Source organism: Hyla sarda, chromosome 4 (assembly GCF_029499605.1).
Source record: "Hyla sarda isolate aHylSar1 chromosome 4, aHylSar1.hap1, whole genome shotgun sequence".
Classification (NCBI taxonomy): domain Eukaryota; kingdom Metazoa; phylum Chordata; class Amphibia; order Anura; family Hylidae; genus Hyla; species Hyla sarda.
Genome location: NC_079192.1, coordinates 135,055,816 through 135,075,521, shown reverse-complemented (window position 1 = coordinate 135,075,521; position 19,706 = coordinate 135,055,816). Strand labels below are relative to the sequence as shown.

Here is a 19,706-nt window from a genome sequence, read left to right as displayed (position 1 = left end):
CAGGAGTGAGACCCGGTGCGATCAACAACTTTTGACATGTCTGATTGACTTGTGTTTTTAATGTCCATAACACTGCAAACAGGGAAAGGTCAGAGTCTTGAGCCTATAGAATTGGCACATGTACTAATGGCATGTGATGGCTATTGTGTAATGTTTGGATAATAAAGGCACCATTTTTAAACACACGATGACCCAGATTTATTATTCCCATCCAACAGTTTGGTGTCTGCTTTTATGAGACAATTTTGGCTCACATTTTCTTGTGGCAACATATTAACAAATTGAGACACTTTACTAGAAGAAGCCCAAACAACCCCAAAAGCTGTGTTTTGTGGCTTTAATTGCACACCACTTTTAAAAACTGGCCCCTCATTTTCTACTCCCATGATGCCCCACATTGCGCCAAAATTTAAAGAAAAACCGCCATAATATCAGTATGCTGTGATTTTGGAAAACTGCCTGAGCCTACAATGCATCAAATAGGCAAAAGAAAAAAAAAAACAACAATTCCATATTAAATCCAAGCTTATACATCGGGCCACAGTATTTTTAGCCCAAAAAAACAACACCCTTCAGAGAGTATGGCATTTTTCTGTAAAATGTAATTCCAGCCTAAGGGTCTATTCACACGTACAGTATTCTGCGCAGATTTGATGTGAAGGATTTGAAGCTGTGTTTAGTCATTTAGTTTACATTGAAATCTGCAGCAGAAAATCCTGCACATCAAATCTGCGCAGAATACTGTACGTGTGAATACACCATAAAAGGGATTATTCAGCAATAGGAAAATAAGCTAATTTCTTCCAAAAATAGCACCATAACTGTCTGCAAATTGAGTGTGGTATTTCACCTTGGTCCCTATTACGCCAATAGAACTGAGCTGCAATCCCACAAACAACCTGCGGACAGGTGTGGTGTTGTTTTATGAAAAAATCAGTTTTTTTTTTAATGCTGGATAACCCCATTTAAACCAGATAAACTGGACATGATCACATGATTTTCTCAAAATCTTTTAGATTTATTATTTGATACCTACACAAAAATTACATTTTTTACACAAATCTTACAACTTAAAGTGGTACTCCGCCCCTAGACATCATATCCCCTATCCAAAAGGACAGGGGATAAGATTTTTGATTGCAGGGTTAGGCCTTTGGGACCCCCCACAATCTCCGTGCAGCACCTGGCATTCTGAACATTATGTTCAGAACACTTTGTGCGGGTGGCTGTGGTCGTGACGTCACAAGTGGGCATGGCGTGATGACCACGGCTGCCCACACCAAGCCTTCTAAATATATTGTTGAGAATGCCTGGTGGTGCACAGAGATCATGCTCCCCCAATCAGACATCTTATCCTCTATCCTTTAGATAGGTGATAAGATGTCTAGGGCGTACCCCTTTAACTTCTTCCCGCCCTAGGATGTATGCATTGCTAGTTGCCAGCTACTTAGCGCAACTGGATGTATGCATACGTACTAGTAATCTCCTTCATAGCTCGATGCGTTGTCAACCGTGGGTCCCATCGCAGCTGCCCAGACCTCATCGTGCCAGTGATGGCAGCATTAACCCCATAGATGCCGTGATCAGCCCTGATCGCGGAATCTATGAGGTAGACGGGGGAGGGGGCTCCCCCTGTCCACCAGCCGCGATCCCGCGATGTGACTGCAGGATCCCGTTGGTTGCCATGACAGCTGGAGGCCAGCTGATGGCACGTACGGCAGCCTGTGAGGTAAATCATGCTGGCCTTTAGTCCGTGTACTACTGACTGTTATACTGTGCTGCAGTACAGATGTACTGCAGCATAGTTTAACCTGTAAAAAGTGAATAGTAAAAAATTTTAAAGGTTTTTAAAGAAATTGATAAAGTGAAAAACAAAATTAAATAAATGCCCCATTCCCAATAAAACCCTATATTAAATCACCCAAAAAATAAAAAAACGCCCAAACCACGTCCATAGTGACTTGTACAATAAACCGATAATGGTATTAATCCCGCACGGTGAACCCAGTATAGAAAAAAAAAAGGCCAGAGAAAAAACCTCAAAAAATGCAAAGGTATGGCTGCCAGAACATGACACAGAAAAGGTGAAAAAAAGGATTTTGTTAAAAGGAAAAACAGTCACCCGTTCACCCGCACTATAATGCGATACCCTGGTTATAGTGCAGGTGAACAGGAGACCGATGCGGGGTCCCGGATTTCTATACCTACCTGCAGTCCGGACCCCCGATCCTTCAAAGGTCCCCCTCTTCCAGCTGGTAACATGAGCGCTCGTGCCTACTGAGCGCTCACGTGACTGGCGCTTATGGATATTTAAATCCAGATGGCGGGCCAGCCTCAAAGCGCAAGTCAGCGCTGGTGTATCGGGTTATAGTGCGGGTGAACGGGTGACCATTTTCCTTTAAGAACATAAAAAAGCTATATAAATTGGGTATCGCCATAATCGTAACGACCCACAGGATAAAAATATTTTTTATCATACAGTGAATGCCATTATAAAAAAAAGAAAGAAAAAAAAAAAGAAATTCGCCAATTTTCCACAATATTTTGGAGTTTTTAACAAAAAATGCTGCATGAATCAACAAAGATGTACCAATAATATAAAGTACAATATGTCACGAAAAAACTCTCAGAATCGCATCGCTAAGTAAAAGCATGTTAGAGGTATTACCACTTAAAGCGTACCTGTTGCCAAAAAAACTTTTTATATTTTGTTAATCAATGTATAGGAAACAACTATCTAATTACATGTGATTAACAAAAATTTATCTTTATATATATTTTTTTACTTTTAAAAAACGACGTGTTCCGGCGCATAGAGTTCGGACTCATGCTGGCATGGCAGTATGAGTCCGAAATCTCAGCGAAGCCGGACACTGAAGAGCACAGCGCAGCTCCCCCACCTGTCAATCAGACAGGAAGGAGCGAGCGCTGTGCCTGCAGCAAGGGTGCTCCTGACATGGCCAGCCTCTTCATCTGGCCAAATGTCAGTGTAGCGCAGGGCAGCACAGACGAGGATCGGGTCTTGTGCACTCTGTGTCCCAAAGCAGTCATTCATTGTCCCATAGCAGCAAGGCAGCACGTCGGGACACAGAGCAGTTCAGTCCCGACGTGCTGCTGCACTAAGGGACAATGAATGACTGCTTCGGGACACAGAGCGTACAAGTCCCGCAATGCTGCTGCGCTAACTCACCTTGCCGGGGAGATCTTGTTAAAGAAGGTGAAGGGCGGAAGAGCGGACTGACAGGCTTCAGATGATGTCAAGCCTGCCGGGCCACGCCCCCTTCCTCCCTCGTTCACGGCAGGAGCCTGAGCAGCCACAGGGGATCTAAAAAAGGTATTTATATGGGGTTTTGGGTAAAAATTATAGACAGGGATAGAGTCAGCGAGAGTCAGGGACAGATTGGGGACAGCTTAGTTGATGATAGGTATTCTTTAAAGAGACACAGGCCAAATTTGAAAAATTGGGCTTGGTCATTAACCCCTTCAGGACGGAGCCCATTTTGGCCTTAAGGACCGGAGCGTTTTTTGCACATCTGACCACTGTCACTTTAAACATTAATAACTCTGGAATGCTTTTAGTTATCATTCTGATTCCGAGATTGTTTTTTCCTGACATATTCTACTTTAACATAGTGGTAAATTTTTGTCGATACTTGCATCCTTTCTTGGTGAAAAATCCGTAAATTTGATGAAAAATTTGAAAATTTAGCATTTTTCTAACTTTGAAGCTCTCTACTTGTAAGGAAAATGGATATTACGAATACATTTTTTTTTGGTTCACATATACAATATGTCTACTTTATGTTTGCATCATAAAATTGACGTGTTTTTACTTTTGGAAGACACCAGAGGGCTTCAACGGTCAGCAGCAATTTTCCGATTTTTCACAAAATTTTCAAACTCAGTATTTTTCAGGGACCAGTTCAGGTTTGAAGTGGATTTGAAGGGTCTTCATATTAGAAATACCCCATAAATGACCCCATTATAAAAACTACACCCCCCAAAGTATTCAAAATGACATTCAGTCAGCGTTTTAACCCTTTAGGTGTTTCACACAAATAGCAGCAAAGTGAAGTAGAAAATTCACAATCTTCATTTTTTACACTCACATGTTCTTGTAGACCCAATTTTTGAATTTTTACAAGGGGTAAAAGGACAAAATTTTTACTTGTATTTGTAGCCCAATTTCTCTCGAGTAAGCACATACCTCATATGTCTATGTAAAGTGTTCGGCGGGCGCAGTAGAGGGCTCAGAAGGGAAGGAGCGACAAGGGGATTTTGGAGAGTACGTTTTTCTGAAATGGTTTTTGGGGGGCATGTTACCTTTAGGAAGCCCTTATGGTGCCAGAACAACACATGGCATACCATTTTGGAAACTAGACCCCTCGGGGAATGTAACATGGGATAAAGTGAACCTTAATACCCCACAGGTGTTTCACGACTTTTGCAAATGTAAAAAAAAAAAAAAAAAATTTTACCTAAAATGCTTGTTTTCCCAAAAATTTTTTATTTTTAAAAAGGGTAATAGCAGAAAATACCCCTAAAAATTTGAAGCCCAATTTCTCCCGATTCAGAAAACACCCCATATGGGGGTGAAAAGTGCTCTGCTGGCGCACTACAGGTCTCAGAAGAGAAGGAGTCACATTTGGCTTTTTGAACGCAAATTTTTCTCTGGGGGCATGCCGCATTTAGGAAGCCCCTATGGTGCCAGAACAGCAAAAAAAAAACCACATGGCATACCATTTTGGAAACTAGACCCCTCGGGGAACGTAACAAGGGGTTAAGTGAACCTTTATACCCCACAGGTGTTTCACGACTTTTGCATATGTAAAAAAAAATTTTTTTTTTTACCTAAAATGCTTGGTTTCCCAAAAATTTTACATTTAAAAAAAGGGTAAAAGCAGAAAATACCCCCCAAAATTTGTAACACAATTTCTCCCGAGTACGGCGATACCCCATATGTGACCCTAAACTGTTGCCTTGAAATACGACAGGGCTCCAAAGTGAGAGCGCCATGCGCATTTGAGGCCTAAATTAGGGACTTGCATAGCGGTGGACATAGGGGTATTCTACGCCAGTGATTCCCAAACAGGGTGCCTCCAGCTGTTGCAAAACTCCCAGCATGCCTGGACAGTCAACGGCTGTCCGACAATACTGGGAGTTGTTTTGCAACAGCTGGAGGCTCCGTTATGGAAACAGTGGCGTACCAGACGTTTTTCATTTTTATTGGGGAGGGGAGGGGGGCTGTGTAGGGGTATGTGTATATGTAGTGTTTTTTACTTTTTATTTTATTTTTTGTGGTAGTGTAGTGTTTTTAGGGTACAGTCACACGGGCGGGGGTTCACAGTAATTTCTCGCTGGCAATTTGAGCTGCAGCAGAAAGTTTGCGGCAGCTCAAATTTGCAGCCAGATACTTACTGTAATCCTCCGCCCATGTGAGTGTACCCTGTACGTTCACATTGGGGGGGGGGGGGGGGGGGACATCCAGCTGTTGCATAACTACAACTCCCAGCATGCCCGTTGGCTGTCAGTGACTGCTGAGAGTTGCAGTTTTGCAACAACTGTAGGCACACTGGTTATGTATCACTGAGTTTGTGACCTAACTCAGTGTTTCACAACCAGTGTGCCTCCAGCTGTTGCAAAACTACAACTCCCAGCATGTACGGTGCATGGTGTACGGTGACTGCTGAGAGTTGTAGTTTGCAACAGCTGGAGGCACACCGGTCGTGAAACACTGAGTTAGGTAAAAAAAAACTCTGAGTTTCACAACCAGTGTGCCTTCAGCTGTTGCAAAACTACAACTCTCAGCAGTCACCGACAGCCAACGGGCATGCTGGGAGTTGTAGTTATGCAACCAGCAGATGCACCACTACAACTCCCAGCATGCACTTTAGCTGTTTGTGCAAGCTGGGAGTTGTAGTTACACAACAGCTGAAGGTACACTTTTCCATAGAAAGAATGTGCCTCCAGCTGTTGCAAAACCATAAGTCCCAGCATGCCCATAAGGGAATGCTGGGAGTTGTGGTGGTCTGCCTCCTGCTGTTGCATAACTACAGCTCCCAGCATGCCCTTTTTGCATGCTGGGAGCTGTTGCTAAGCAACAGCAGGAGGCTGTCACTCACCTCCAACGATCCAGACGCTGCAGGTCAGTCCCGCCGCCGCAGCTGCTCCTGGGGCCCCGATCCCAACAGGGGCGCCGGGGATCGGGGTCCCCAGCACCCGGGGTGCACGTCCCGCACCCGCTCACGTCCTCCAGAAGAGGGGCGGAGCGGGTGCGGGAGTGACACCCGCAGCAGGCGCCCTGATTGGTCGGCCGGTAATCCGGCCGACGAATCAGGGCGATCGTGAGGTGGCACCAGTGCCACCTCACCCCTGCAGGCTCTGGCTGTTCGGGGCCGTCAGAGACGGCCCCGAACAGCCAGTAATTACGGGTCACCGGGTCACTGGAGACCCGATTGACCCGGAATCGCCGCAGATCGCTGGACTGAATTGTCCAGCGATCTGCGACGATCGCCGACATGGGGGGGCATAATGACCCCCCTGGGCGATATGCCGGGATGCCTGCTGAACGATTTCAGCAGGCATCCGGCTCCGGTCCCCAACCGGCTAGCGGTGGGGGCCGGAATTCCCACGGGCGTATGGATACGCCCTCGGTCCTTAAGGACTCGGGATTCAGGGCGTATCCATACGCCCTATGTCCTGAAGAGGTTAAAGAGGTACTACGGTGGTTAATTTTTTTGACTATATGGCATCTTCTTTGTAAGTTTTGTTTTTTTGCAATATACATGTGTTATATGTTTTGGCAGCATGTATGTCTTTTTCTTACCTGTTTGTTGGGCAGGAAGTTCTGTAGTTCAGAGGGTTTTCTTTTACTGTTGTCCACAGTTCTGAGTCTGTTGTGGACAAGATGTCACAGCTTTTTTTTTTTTTTCTCTGTCTGCATGAGAGGAATAAGCCACGCCCCCTCATCTCATCCAGCTGAGTACACAGCTCCTCACCTCCCCTCCCCCTGCTCTGTATTCTAAGGACGCAGGTCTGCACAGGAGAAGGACCTCACAGAGAAGATAAGTGTTATCTGAAGGGTGGATGAGAAAGTGCACGGGCTGGGGATGTATGGACTGCAGGAGAATAAATCTCATACTGGGAATGATCTCTATGGTTGAGATTTATCAAAACCTGTGCAGAGGAAAATTTGCCCAGTTGCCCATAGCAACCAATCAGATTGCTTCTTTCATTTTTCACAGGCCTTCATAAAAATGAAAGCAGCAAGTTTTCCTCTGAACAGGTTTTGATAAATCTCCCCCTATATGTGAAGGGGGAGGGGAGGGGGGACTACTGAATTACACATGCTGGGAGTTGTAGTCCCTGTTGTGTGTGTGGGTGTATGCTAGTGTTTACAAAGCAGTGTGCCTCCAGCTGTTGCAAAACTACAACTCCCAGCATGCCTGGACAGACTTTTGGCATGCTGGGAGTTGTAGATTTGCAACAGCTGGAGGTACACTGGTTGCGAAACACTGTTCTAGCCTATTCAGCATACACATCATGTTACACAAGTGTTTACCAACCAGCGTGCCTCCAGCTGTTGCAAAACTACAACTCCTAGCATGCCCAAAGGCTGTCAGGGCATGCTGGGAGTTGTAGTTTTGCAACACCTGGAGGCACCCTGGTTGGGAAACACTGGTGTATGCCCTACAGAGGTGTGGTGAACTACAACCCCCAGGAGACTACAGAGGCCAGCATGTTGGTGTTATACCACAGACTGAAGACTCCTGAATGACACATGCTGGGAATTGTATTCCCTTTTGTGTGTGTATGCTGTGTATAAGGGGGCTGACCCGGGAAAATAGTAGGATGGGTAAAGGGTGGAACAAACAAACAAAAAAAAAGGAGCCGCCAGAAACCAGCAAGGCATGTGGCATGCTGGGATTTGTAGTTTTCAGCACAACAAGAAACAGGAAATAGAAGCAAAGATAGGAAAAAAAAAGTGGGGGATAAAAAGACAACAAAGAACGGAAATAGAGTAGACTAAACAACAAGAATAGAAAAGAAACAAAAAAATAGGGTAAGTCAAAAACGGAAAAACACGTTGACCACCGGTGTACCCCTTTAAGGTAAAAACAGGCTGTGCCCTGGGTTAAGGACACAGCCCATTCTAGCGAATTTTCACTTATGAATTTTTGTTTTTCCTCCTTCTCTTTTAAGAGGTATAACTCTTTTTTTGTACAACCAATTGTACTTTGTAATGACACCTTTAAAATGCGGCCGACACACCTCCTGCACAGGGAGAGCCGCGGCAGAGCTGGGGCCCGTACAGGAGATCGCGGGGGGGGGGGGGGGGGGTCAGGTGGATAGTGGATAAGTCTTTTGATTGCTAATACTGTTCAGTGCTATGCATAGGCATAGCACTGAACAGGGATATCGGTTATCTACTTTTATAGTCTGCCAGAAGGCAGACCATGGAAGAAGATCGCCACAGCAGTTGAGCAGGTGCAGGTGTGCAGAGCTTCAGTAGCCATCTTGACTCATCTGACCCCCACGATCACCTCACGGGTGGTTCGATGAGTTTCTCAAAGTCTAACTTATACTTCAGATGCTTTAAAGAGTACCTGTCATAATCTTATTAAATGTTATAATCCTCCCAGTTCACTGCCCCCATTATGATAAACCACCCGTCTTTATTTTATTTTTTTTTTTTTTTTTTTTTTTTTAGTTTTCTACCTTGATATTGCTCTGTATTTTCTACTCAGATTTACAGACTGGGAAGGGGCGTTCCCCAGCAGGCGTGACATCATCTGAAGCCATACAGGGGAGAAGTTCCTCCCTCACTCTACTACACCAAGACCAGAGCAGTTCTGTGTGAGATGAGCTATGATTGGCTAAGGCTGAACACCCCCTCAGCACTCCAGAATACATTTCCTGATTTTAGACTTCTGCCCGGCCAGCAGGAGTCCAAAATCTGTTCAAGAGATAGGGGGAAATGTGCTCTGGACAAGTAGGGAGACACCTAACTGTTTGACTTTCACAGGGAACAGAGCAGAGCCACCTAGTGGGCATTTTTTCAATCACATTAAAAGCATATAGGTTGAGAATTTTAACAGCAAGTAAATAGCAAAGTGTCTTATAATAACATAAGGAACAATATATTAAAAGTTTAGTTTGGTGACAGGTTCTCTTTAATGTGTATGTGTGGTTTTTTTGTGTATGTATTTTTTAAATGGGCCCTGTCATTAAAACAAATTTTTCCTATTGCACTCCTTGTGGCAAATAAAAACCTTTCTAATGTACATTGTTTTAAAAAATGAAGCCTGGCAGGAGACCAAACTCAGTGCTTGCGGTGTATGGCGAGGAACAGCTCTCATAGGCTTCAGTGATGTTTCACCTGCTGGAAAATGCCCCTTCACACAATGTGAGCAAGGGGAAAGGTATGAAACAGAGCTTTTTAAAGCTCGGAAAAAACATTAAGGGCAGGAGGGGTGTTAGGAGTTGTTAAGGCATATAATCTGAGTTAGTTTAGAAAATATGGTTTGATGACAGGTACTTTTTAAAATCAGCATCAAAATCCACACAGCAAATTTCAAACTTATTTTGAGTTTTTTTTTTCCTCGTACAGTTTTTTGCCCATGTAAGCATACACAGTCTAAAAGTTATGGTGTGGTGTTTTACAGTAATGGATGTCTGGACATTTTATCCAAAGTTTCTGTCTGACTTGACATTCTAGCATGATTAATAACATTTTACTTAAATGCCTTCAGAATCAAGTGAATCAATAAGACAGCCCCTTTTCACTCCTTGCTACTGTATCATATTTTTTGCAAAATCTATGGGAGTGACAGATATATAAGAGTACAGCTCATGTGTAGCTCTGGCACTCTTATAGACAGTGCATGGAGAGTGTGCCATCCCCACTGCTCCATGCACAGGGAGAGCTGGGGCTCTCTGAAAAATGCAGGGCCCCCGAGGATCAGACAGTAAGCAAATGTGATGATAATTAAAGTAACACCAAGACATAATAAAAACTGATACATATTATTCATTTATGATAGTAAATTACCTGGTGCATCTTCATGAAGATAGATCCTATCTCTTAAGGTCCCAGTGAAGACATTGGAAGATGACAGCAGCTGTAACATAAAGAGAACATAAAATACTCTTTAAAATTAGCAGCATATACAATCTCTTCTATCTTTTAATGATAAATGATACAGGCACACACATGTAAGGTTTGTCATATAGTTACAGTATATCAATAAAATCACCCATACAGAGAAGCTGATGTACAGTTTGTCAGCATCATATCCTGTGTTAACCTAATCTTTACATGTAAGTGGAATTCCCTGCCCTGTACACAGGATACTAAATTTGATGTGTACAGGACCATATTACTGCTGTTCATCTCTGCAATTTTTGTTCTAATGTGACATATACAGAAACATCAATAGAAAAAATAAGAACTCATTATGCCTATTATACATAGTTACTAGATATATAAATATTTCTGGATGATCTTACTCAAAAAATGAAGGGAGAGCTGCAAAAAAAAAAAAAAAACAGGTCTAAACAGACTAGATTCAGATCTGAACTAGCTTAACACTTATGGTATACGTCAGAAAACTCACCGACCTGTATGCTGATGTATACCACTGCATATATCAAGTGGATGCATCATTTGGATCCATCATATGGATACATATTTCAATGGACCGAATGTGGTGTAAGGGTACGATCCCACGTAGCGCAAGTGCAGCTTATTTTGCTGCTTATTTTCTAAAAATTATTTATCCTTGTCTTCACAATTTTTTTTGTAAATTGACACAAATTTTGGAGAAATTTTATAAATAGTACCTTTGTGATTGTTTCATTTTTTATTTTATTTTTAAAACAAATACAATTTCTATTAATATTATTAATTGCTCTTGCATCTTTTGTAATACCGTAGATGTAAGACTTTTTACTTTTTCCACCTAATTTTCCATGGTATTCGTGCACAAATGTTACAGACATTATAAAATCCTATCACTGTCTAAGAAAAAGTCTCTACTGACTGAACATCCATTAAAAAGTCTCTGAAATATCGTTATATAAGTGTGGGGGGGGGGATCTAATCACTAAAAGTCGCAAACAAATATATAAGCTAATACACTGCTGGAAGGCCGCATATTACCTTGGTATCCAATTGTACTGCTACTAATGCATGAGCTGAGAAAAAAAAATTTCATTTGTTCAGCTTTCTAAAAAAATAAAAAATAAAATGTACATGTCTATTCTTTCTGCAGATGCCTGAATCGGGATTTCTGTGGCAGAAACATCTGCCACAGAAATTCAGCCATATGCACAGTGCAGCAGAATCCCGTTGAAATAAACGTATGCAGCAGAATGTGTGTGCAGAATATTCCAGCGGACACGGACATTCCGCCGTGTGAACATAACCTTACTGTCCAAGATTAAATAGGCACTGTCAGATACAAAAACTTTTTATATGTTGTACATCTTGGCAAAACATTCAAATTTCTAATATACTTAAAGGGGTAGTCCGGGTACAACTGATGGCAGAAAGTTAAACAGATTTGTAAATTACTTCTTTTAAAAATTCTCAATCCTTCCAGTACTTCTTAGCAGCTGTATACTACAGGAGATGCTTTTCTTTTTGGATTTCTTTCATGTCACAACCACAGTGCTCTCTGCCGACACCTCTGTCCATTTTAGGAACTGTCATAAGCCGCATGTGTTTGCTATGGGGATTTTCTCCTGCTCTGGACAGTTCCTGACAGGGACAGAGGTGTCAGCAGCGAGCACTGTGGTCGTGACAGAAAAGAAATCCAAAAAGAAAAGAATCTCCTCTGTAGTATACAGCCACTAATAAGTACTGGAAGGATTAAGAATTTTTAATAGAAGTAATTTACAAATCTTTAAAGAAAAAGTGCTAGGTCCTGCACTGCTGCTGATATTCACACGGACTTGGACTATGGGACGTGTAGGAGTGTTCCCCGAAGTGATGGTGGTGCTCTGACTAGTAATAGCAAATCACATATCTTGAAGCAGAAAAAAAAAGTGAAAAAAGTCGGCAAACTCACCATGGACTTCTTTTTCAGGGTTGTTTCTTTATTGCATACTCACATATAAAAACTGGTGCAAAAGGGGGGAGAGTGAGTTTGGTGAGTTTGACGACTTTTTTCACTTTTTCTTCAGCATCAAGATAATTTACAAATCTGTTTAACTTTCTGGCATCAGCTGATTTACAAAAAACAACCTTTAATAAGGAAAATAAATATTTTATTTTTATAGAAATCATGGCTTATAAAATCATGGCTTTATCCATGCTAAAACAAAGGCATGGACAAAGTCCAGTAAGTGAGGGTGGGCTAGCACGCATATGCCTGACAGGACAGGAGAGAGCCCAGAGGAGTGCTATCAGACAGGAGAGAGCCCAGAGGAGTGCTATCAGACAGGAGAGAGCAAAGAGGAGTGCTATCAGACAGAAGAGAGCACAGAGGAGTGCTATCAGACAGAAGAGAGCACAGAGGAGACCTATCAGAAAAGAGAGAGCAAAGAGGAGTGCTAGCCCACCCTCACATCACATTTTTACCAATACAGGACCGCATACAGTGGGGGGAGCAAAAACCTTGCGCTCCCGTATCCCTGCCGTGTGCCACCCGTATGTAATTCTTTCAAGGAGCCGGCCAGAGTGAGGCGCTGACTGCGGTTGGCTCATTTTTGCCCCGTATGCGGTTTTCCACGGCACCTCAAACCGTGGTCGATTTTAGGTGCGGTGGGGAAACCGCATATGGGGCGTTTCACTCTGGCCGGCTCATTGAAATGAATTACATACAGGCGGCATACGGCAGAGATACAGGAGCAAAGGTTTTAGCTCCCCCCAGTCGTATGCGGTCCCGTATTGGTAAAAATGTGATGTGAACCCAGCCTTACTAGACTTTGTCCATGCCTGTGCTTCAGCTTGGACAAAGCAATGATTTTATAGGCCCTGATTTCTATAAAAAGTAAATATTTTATTGTGAAGTATATTAGAAAGGTTAATGTTTTGCCAAGATTTCCAACATATAAAAAGTTTTTGTATCTGACAGTGCCCATTTAAGGCTTATTACAGCTTTACATGTGAGCTGTAAATTTACTAACAAATACGGGCACCATTTCCATCAGAGTAAGGTAATTAAGTTGTTCTAATAGGAAGGAATTTCTGCTTTTCCCTGACATGAAGGAGTCATACTATTCCTGTGTAAATGAAGACATACTCCCTAAGGCCTCCTTCACATGCATCATTTTTTTTTTAAATATTATATTCCATGAATTCTTTGCAAGCAATTTTGGTGTTTTTTATTTTTTTAACATACATTTGTAACATGCTCTTTTTGTCATTATTTAAACATATATTGTGACATTTACTGATGAGCACTTCGCAACCTACTCTTACCTTGTTATCAAAAAATGACTTCAATGGAAAATGTTAAATAAATAAATAGCACAAGGTTTGGGAAAACAACCAAAAATGCCTGAAGAGTCACATGTAAAAAAAAAACATCAAAATCAGTACAAAATCAATGCTGATTTTGGAGGTGTAGTTGCCCATGTGAACATACCCTAAATCCATCACACAATGTACAATGGCCAAACTTGACAATTATCTCATTTTCCAAGTACTGAATCAACATAGGATGATCATATATAACTTATACTCAATTTATCGTGCTGAAAACGCCACTCTCTGCTTATACTCGAGTGAACCAAAAATAATAATAATAATGGCACCAGGCCATCCATCTTCATTGCAGGGACCATCAGCATTCTGGTGGGAAGGGTGAGCCAGTCCAGGCCATCCATCCTCACCGGGAGGCCCTCTTCTCTGCTCCGGGCTGTCCCTGGACTAGTGACGCAGCATTGATGCGGCCACGCAGGGACGCCCCTGACATCACATGTCTGTTGCGCACGGACGTCCCTGCGGGCGGCATCAATGCAGCACAGCTAGTACAGGGACGGCCCGGAGCAGAGAAGAGGGCCTCCCGGTGAAGATGGAAGGCCTGGACCGGCTCACCCTCCCCACAGGAATGCGGACAGTCCCTGCAGTGAAGATGGACAGCCCGGCTCGCCATCCCCGGACAGTCCCAGCAGCTACTAGAGCAACAACTGGGGAGGTGAGAAGACAACAAAAGGGGGGTCTGGATGATGACAGGGGGTGATATGGACATGTGGTCTGGATGATGACAGGGGGGGGGGATGATGTATTTCCCACCCTAGGCTTATACTTGAGTCAATAAAAGTTTTCCTAGGTTTTTGGGGTGAAATTAGGGGCCTCAGCTTATATTTGGGTCGGCTTATACTCGAGTATATACTGTAAGACCCAAATATCACAGTGGAAAAATAGCTGTGTATATCCATAGCACTATCCTAACTCAAATTATATCCCTTTTGAAAGTATCTTATAAAAATATGCATAATTATTTCCACACATCTCACCTATTTTGTGGCATTTTAACTCTATGTACTCCAACACCCTTTGAACCCAATAAACTCCAGCACACAGGGTTAAAATGAAAGAGCGGTTGATGTGGTCATTCTTTGCAATGTACCCTATAGAGATTTGGACACACTGCTGGGAAAGGAAATATTGTCTGTTATACATATGTAAAGCCTAGGACCATATAAGGGCCAAGTACATGCACTGAGTTCTATGTTTTTTCATTATTACAACAGACAATAACCTTCCCTAATTCTATTAACCTAAAGCCTGACTCCCTATATTCAGCTCTGATCCTAAATCCTTAAAGAACACATGGTGTAAAGTTTCTATCTAGTTCCATATTACCCCTAATTTAGTAAAAAACAAAACAAAAAAAAACAATACCTTTGCAGTGGTGGTCCTCACAAGACAACACTTTCTTAAAGGAAAACTGTCCGCTTGCTTCCCCCGCACTAACCGTTCGGCCAATATCTTCGTTTTTCCCTATATGCTAATTAAGTGCTAACTGGCACAGGTGGTGTTAACTGGCACTCTTGACGTCACCGCCGCCCAGCTCATCAATATTCCTCCCTTCCCTCTTCTCCCTGCTCTGTAGTGAAGAGGGAGAGTAGGAGGGAGGGGAGGAATATTGATGAGCTGGGCGGCACTGGCTGGCATCAGAGTGCCAATTACCCTGCCTGTGCCAGTTAGCATTTAATTAGCATATAGGGAAAAACGAAGACATCGTCCGAACCGGGCCGGGCGGATCCGGGTACAGTAAGCATGAGCCAGTACCACTGGTTAGTGTGGGGGGAGCAAGATGACAGTTTTCCTTTAAGTTTGACAAGCTGATTGTAACCCCAAACAGTTTTCTTAATTTTTTCCATCATCGCATTCTAAATGCTTGTTTTTTGCAGGACAAATTGTATTTTTCAATGCCACAACTTATTAATTACATTGAATTAATTTATTTTGGAGTGGATTAATGAAAAACATGTTTTTTTCTTCGCATTTTGAATTCACACCATTAACCATGAATTCAAAATACCATAACAATTTTATTCTCTGGGTCAGTATGATTACAGCAGTGCTAAATAGATATACACCATGTTCCAAATTATTATGCAAATTATATTTTCTCATTTACCTAAATAATTGGTGTAAATAAGTCAGCATATTTCTCATGTTATCAACTATTGAACACATTTTATTGAACAAACCTCCTAATGATAACAGTATTTTTTTTTAAACATAAAAAGCTTACAATATACACTGTTCCAAATTATTATGCACAGTAAGTTTCAAAACACTTTATAGGTTGTACAGAACTTAAAATTTTTATTTGTTGTGTTTGCAGCCTATTTACTGAAATCAAAAGCTATTTCAATCAAACTTTTAACAACATTTTAACTTTTTAACCCCTTAAGGACCGGAGGTTTTTCCGTTTTTGCATTTTCGTTTTTTGCTCCTTGCCTTTAAAAAATCATAACTCTTTCAAATTTACACCTAAAAATCCATATGATGGCTTATTTTTTGCGCCACCAATTCTACTTTGTAATGACGTCAGTCATTTTGCCCAAAAATCTATGGTGAAGCGGGAAAAAAAATCATTGTGCGACAAAATTGAAAAAAAAAACGCTGTTTTGTAACTTTTGGGGGCTTCCGTTTCTACGTAGTACATTTTTCGGTAAAATTGACACCTGATATGTATTCTGTAGGTCCATACGATTAAAATGATACCCTACTTATATAGGTTTGATTTTGTCGGACTTCTGGAAAAAATCATAACTACATGCAGGAAAATTAATACGTTTAAAATTGTCATCTTCTGACCCCTATAACTTTTTTATTTTTCCGTGTATGGGGCGTTATGAGGGCTCATTTTTTGCGCCGTGATCTGAAGTTTTTAACGGTACCATTTTATTGATAGGACTTATTGATCACTTTTTATTCATTTTTAAATGATATAAAAAGTGACCAAAAATGCACTATTTTGGACTTTGGAATTTTTTTGCGCGCACGCCATTGACCGAGCGGTTTAATTAATGATATATTTTTATAATTCGGACATTTCCGCACGCGGTGATACCACATATGTTTATTTTTATTTTTATTTACACTGTGTTTTTTTTTTTATTGGAAAAGGGGGGTGATTCAAACTTTTAATAGGGGAGGAGTTAAATGATATTTATTCACTTTTTTTTTTCACTTTTTTTTTGCACTGTTATAGGTCCCATAGGGACCTATAACACTGCACACACTGATCTTCTATGTTGATCACTGGTTTCTCATAAGAAACCAGTGATCAACGATTCTGCCGCATGACTGCTCATGCCTGGATCTCAGGCACTGAGCAGTCATTCGGCGATCGGACAGCGAGGAGGCAGGAAGGGGCCCTCCCGCTGTCCTGTCAGCTGTTCGGGATGCCGCGATTAGCCGCGGCTATCCCGAACAGCCCGACTGAGCTAGCCGGGAACTTTCACTTTCACTTTTAGCCGCGCGGCTCAGCTCTGAGCGCGCGGCTAAAGGGTTAATAGCGCTATTAATAGCGCTATTAGAGGCGGGTCCCGGCTTCACTATGACGCCGGGCCCGCCATGATATGACGCGGGGTTACTGTGTAACCCCGCGTTATATCAGAAGAGCAGGACCAAGGACGTACCGGTACGTCCTTGGTCCTTAAGGGGTTAAACATTTTAACAGGTCACGTTACATTTTAACATAGGACCCCTTATTTGATAGCACCTTCACAAGTCTTGCACCCATTCAACTTGTGAGTTTTTGTACAGTTTCTGCTTGAATTTGTTTGTAAGGTGTCAGAATAGCCTCCCAGAGCTGCTGTTTGGATGTAAACTGCCTCCAACTCTCATAGATTTTTTGCTTGGGGATGCTCCAAAGGTTCTCAATGGGATTGAGGTCAGGGGAGGATGGAGGCCACACCATGACTCTCTCTACTTTTATCCCAAGAGCAGCCATTGATGCAGAGGTATTCTTTGCAGCATGAGATGGTGCATTGTCATGCATGAAGATGATTTTATCACGGAAAGCATAGTTCTTCCTCCTGTACCAGGGAAGAAAGTGGTCAGTCAGAAACCCCACATACTTTGCAGAGGTCCTCTTTACACCTTCGGGGACCCTAAAGGCGCTGACCAGTTTTCTTCCCATGATACCGGCCCAGAACATGACTCCACCACCGCCTTGCTGACGTTGCAGCCTTGTTGGAACAGGGTGGCCGTCTACCAACCATCCACTACTACATCCATCTGGACCATCCGGGGGTTGCACAGTGAACAGGACTGTTTGAAAATTAGTCTTTATGTATTTTTCTGCCCAATGCAGCCATTTCTGCTTGTGAGCATTGGTTAGTGGTGGCTGAATAGAAGGTTTATGCACAGTTGCAAGACTCTGAAGACTCTACACCTTGATGTCCGTGGGACTCCAGAGGCACCAGCAGCTTCAAATATCTATTTGCTGCTATGTAATGGTATTTTAGCAGCTGCTCTCTTGATCCGATGCATGGATCTGGCAGAAATCTTCCTCAATGTGCCCAATCTTTATCTGCATAAATCCGTCTGTGCTCTGAATCAGCCACAAATCTCTCAATAGTGCGATGATCCTGCTTAAGTTTTTGTGAAATATCTAATGTATACCTCGTCCAAGGCATTGAACTATTTCACTCTTTTCATCAGCAGAGAAATCCTTTTTCTACCCCATATTGCTTGAAAATTAGCTTGGTGTTCTGCTTAATAATGTGGAACACCCATCTTTAGTAGTTTTTCCTTAAATTGGGCTCACCTGGCAATCTAAATATCCCAGGTGTCCAAGATTGTTTTCAGTGATCAAAAGAGCCCTGAGACACAATGCCATCCATGAGTTAAACTAAAAAACAAAATTATTTAATGTGTGTGTGTATGTTTTCATAGTACAGTAGAACCCCTTCCTACAATAATAAAAAGTGTCACCTCAATTCATATGATATAAAAATTTTGGGATGGAGCGGAGCTTGGTGGGGGATTTTTTTAAGGTACATATGACTTTTTGATAGCTTTTTCTATTTTTTGTGAGACGGATTAAACTGGTTTCTTATTTATTATTACTAATCGCTCATATATAATACCACTGCAATGTATTATGCTGAAAGGCAATGTAAACCATCACATATATGCAGACCTGGGAACGTTCATAAGGCCTCTGGCAGCCACAGAAATCCATTGGCAACTAGTGATCATGTTGCCGGGCTCCTTACAAGGAGTTAAAGAGGACCTGTAGCCAATCCCAGAAATTTATATTAAATTCATGAAATCGCTATAGCTAAGGGTGCCCTGATCAGAGAGCATTTTACAGTATTTTGATACATGAGTTTATAGTTTGTCTGATGATTCAGAAAATCAGTCAGATGGGCGTAAACTTTAAAGGAAAACTGTCAGATTTCTCCACCCGTACTAACCAGCAGTACTGGCTGGTAGTGCGGGGGATGCTGATCAGTTTGATCCTTACCGTGCCTGGATCCGCCGCGCCGTTCGGCCCTAATCTTCTATTTTCGGGATATGCTAATGAGGTGCTAACTGGCACCAGTTGGGTTAACTGGCACTCTGACGTCAGTGCCTCTGGCCGCAGCACCCCCCAGCTCATCAATATTCCTCCCCTCTCTCTTCATTACAGAGCGGGGAAAAGAGGGAGAGGTGGAAGGAGGGGAGGAATATTGATGAGCTGGGCGGCACTGCAGCCAGCGGCACTGACGTCAGAGTGCCAGTTATCCCAGCCAGTGCCAGTTAGCACCTCATTAGCATATCCCGAAAATAGAGGATTAGGGCCGAACGGCGTGGCGGATAAGGGCACAGTAAGGATTAAACTGATCAGCGTCCCCTGCACTACCAGCCAGTACCACTGGTTAGTGCGGGGGGAGAAAAGTGACAGTTTTCCTTTAATTTTAGTAATGGGAACAAATGGGTGGGATTATACAGTCAGGGGGTGTGAATGTTTTACATGAGGAGACTGTTTGCCTACTACACACGCCCTGACTGTATACTCCTGTCCATTACTTGAACACTTCCATTATTAAAACTATTGCGGATGAAGAGGTAAATTGACACTGAAATAGGCTCTGCATTGGAAATATCCTCAGAATTCATCCGTAATGTTAAAAAGTATTAATGTATTTATTGATACATTTGAAACAATAAAATATTACACAAAATGACACATTTCGGGACATGCAACTCCCTTCCTTAGAATGAAAGTTTGATGCAAAACTTTATG

The 19,706-nt window shown here is 42.4% G+C and overlaps 2 protein-coding genes across 7 annotated transcripts in view; one reads left to right on the top strand and one right to left on the bottom strand.

The window, feature by feature from the left end:
- AFG2B (AFG2 AAA ATPase homolog B) overlaps positions 1–19,706 on the top strand; it is a 287,286-nt gene that overhangs the window by 54,009 nt on the left and 213,571 nt on the right. The gene's annotated exons all lie outside the window — the stretch shown is intronic.
- The window catches only part of ATP8B4 (ATPase phospholipid transporting 8B4 (putative)), a 517,140-nt gene that overhangs the window by 485,817 nt on the left and 11,617 nt on the right, over positions 1–19,706 (bottom strand). For 5 of the 6 annotated variants that reach the window (XM_056572217.1, XM_056572215.1, XM_056572212.1 and 2 more), the window contains exon 2: positions 10,052–10,121. The gene's annotated coding sequence lies outside the window, so the exon portion shown is untranslated. Of the gene's footprint in view, positions 1–10,051; positions 10,122–14,466; positions 14,488–19,706 lie in introns of those variants that run through there. The other variant, XM_056572214.1, reaches the window with a different exon arrangement.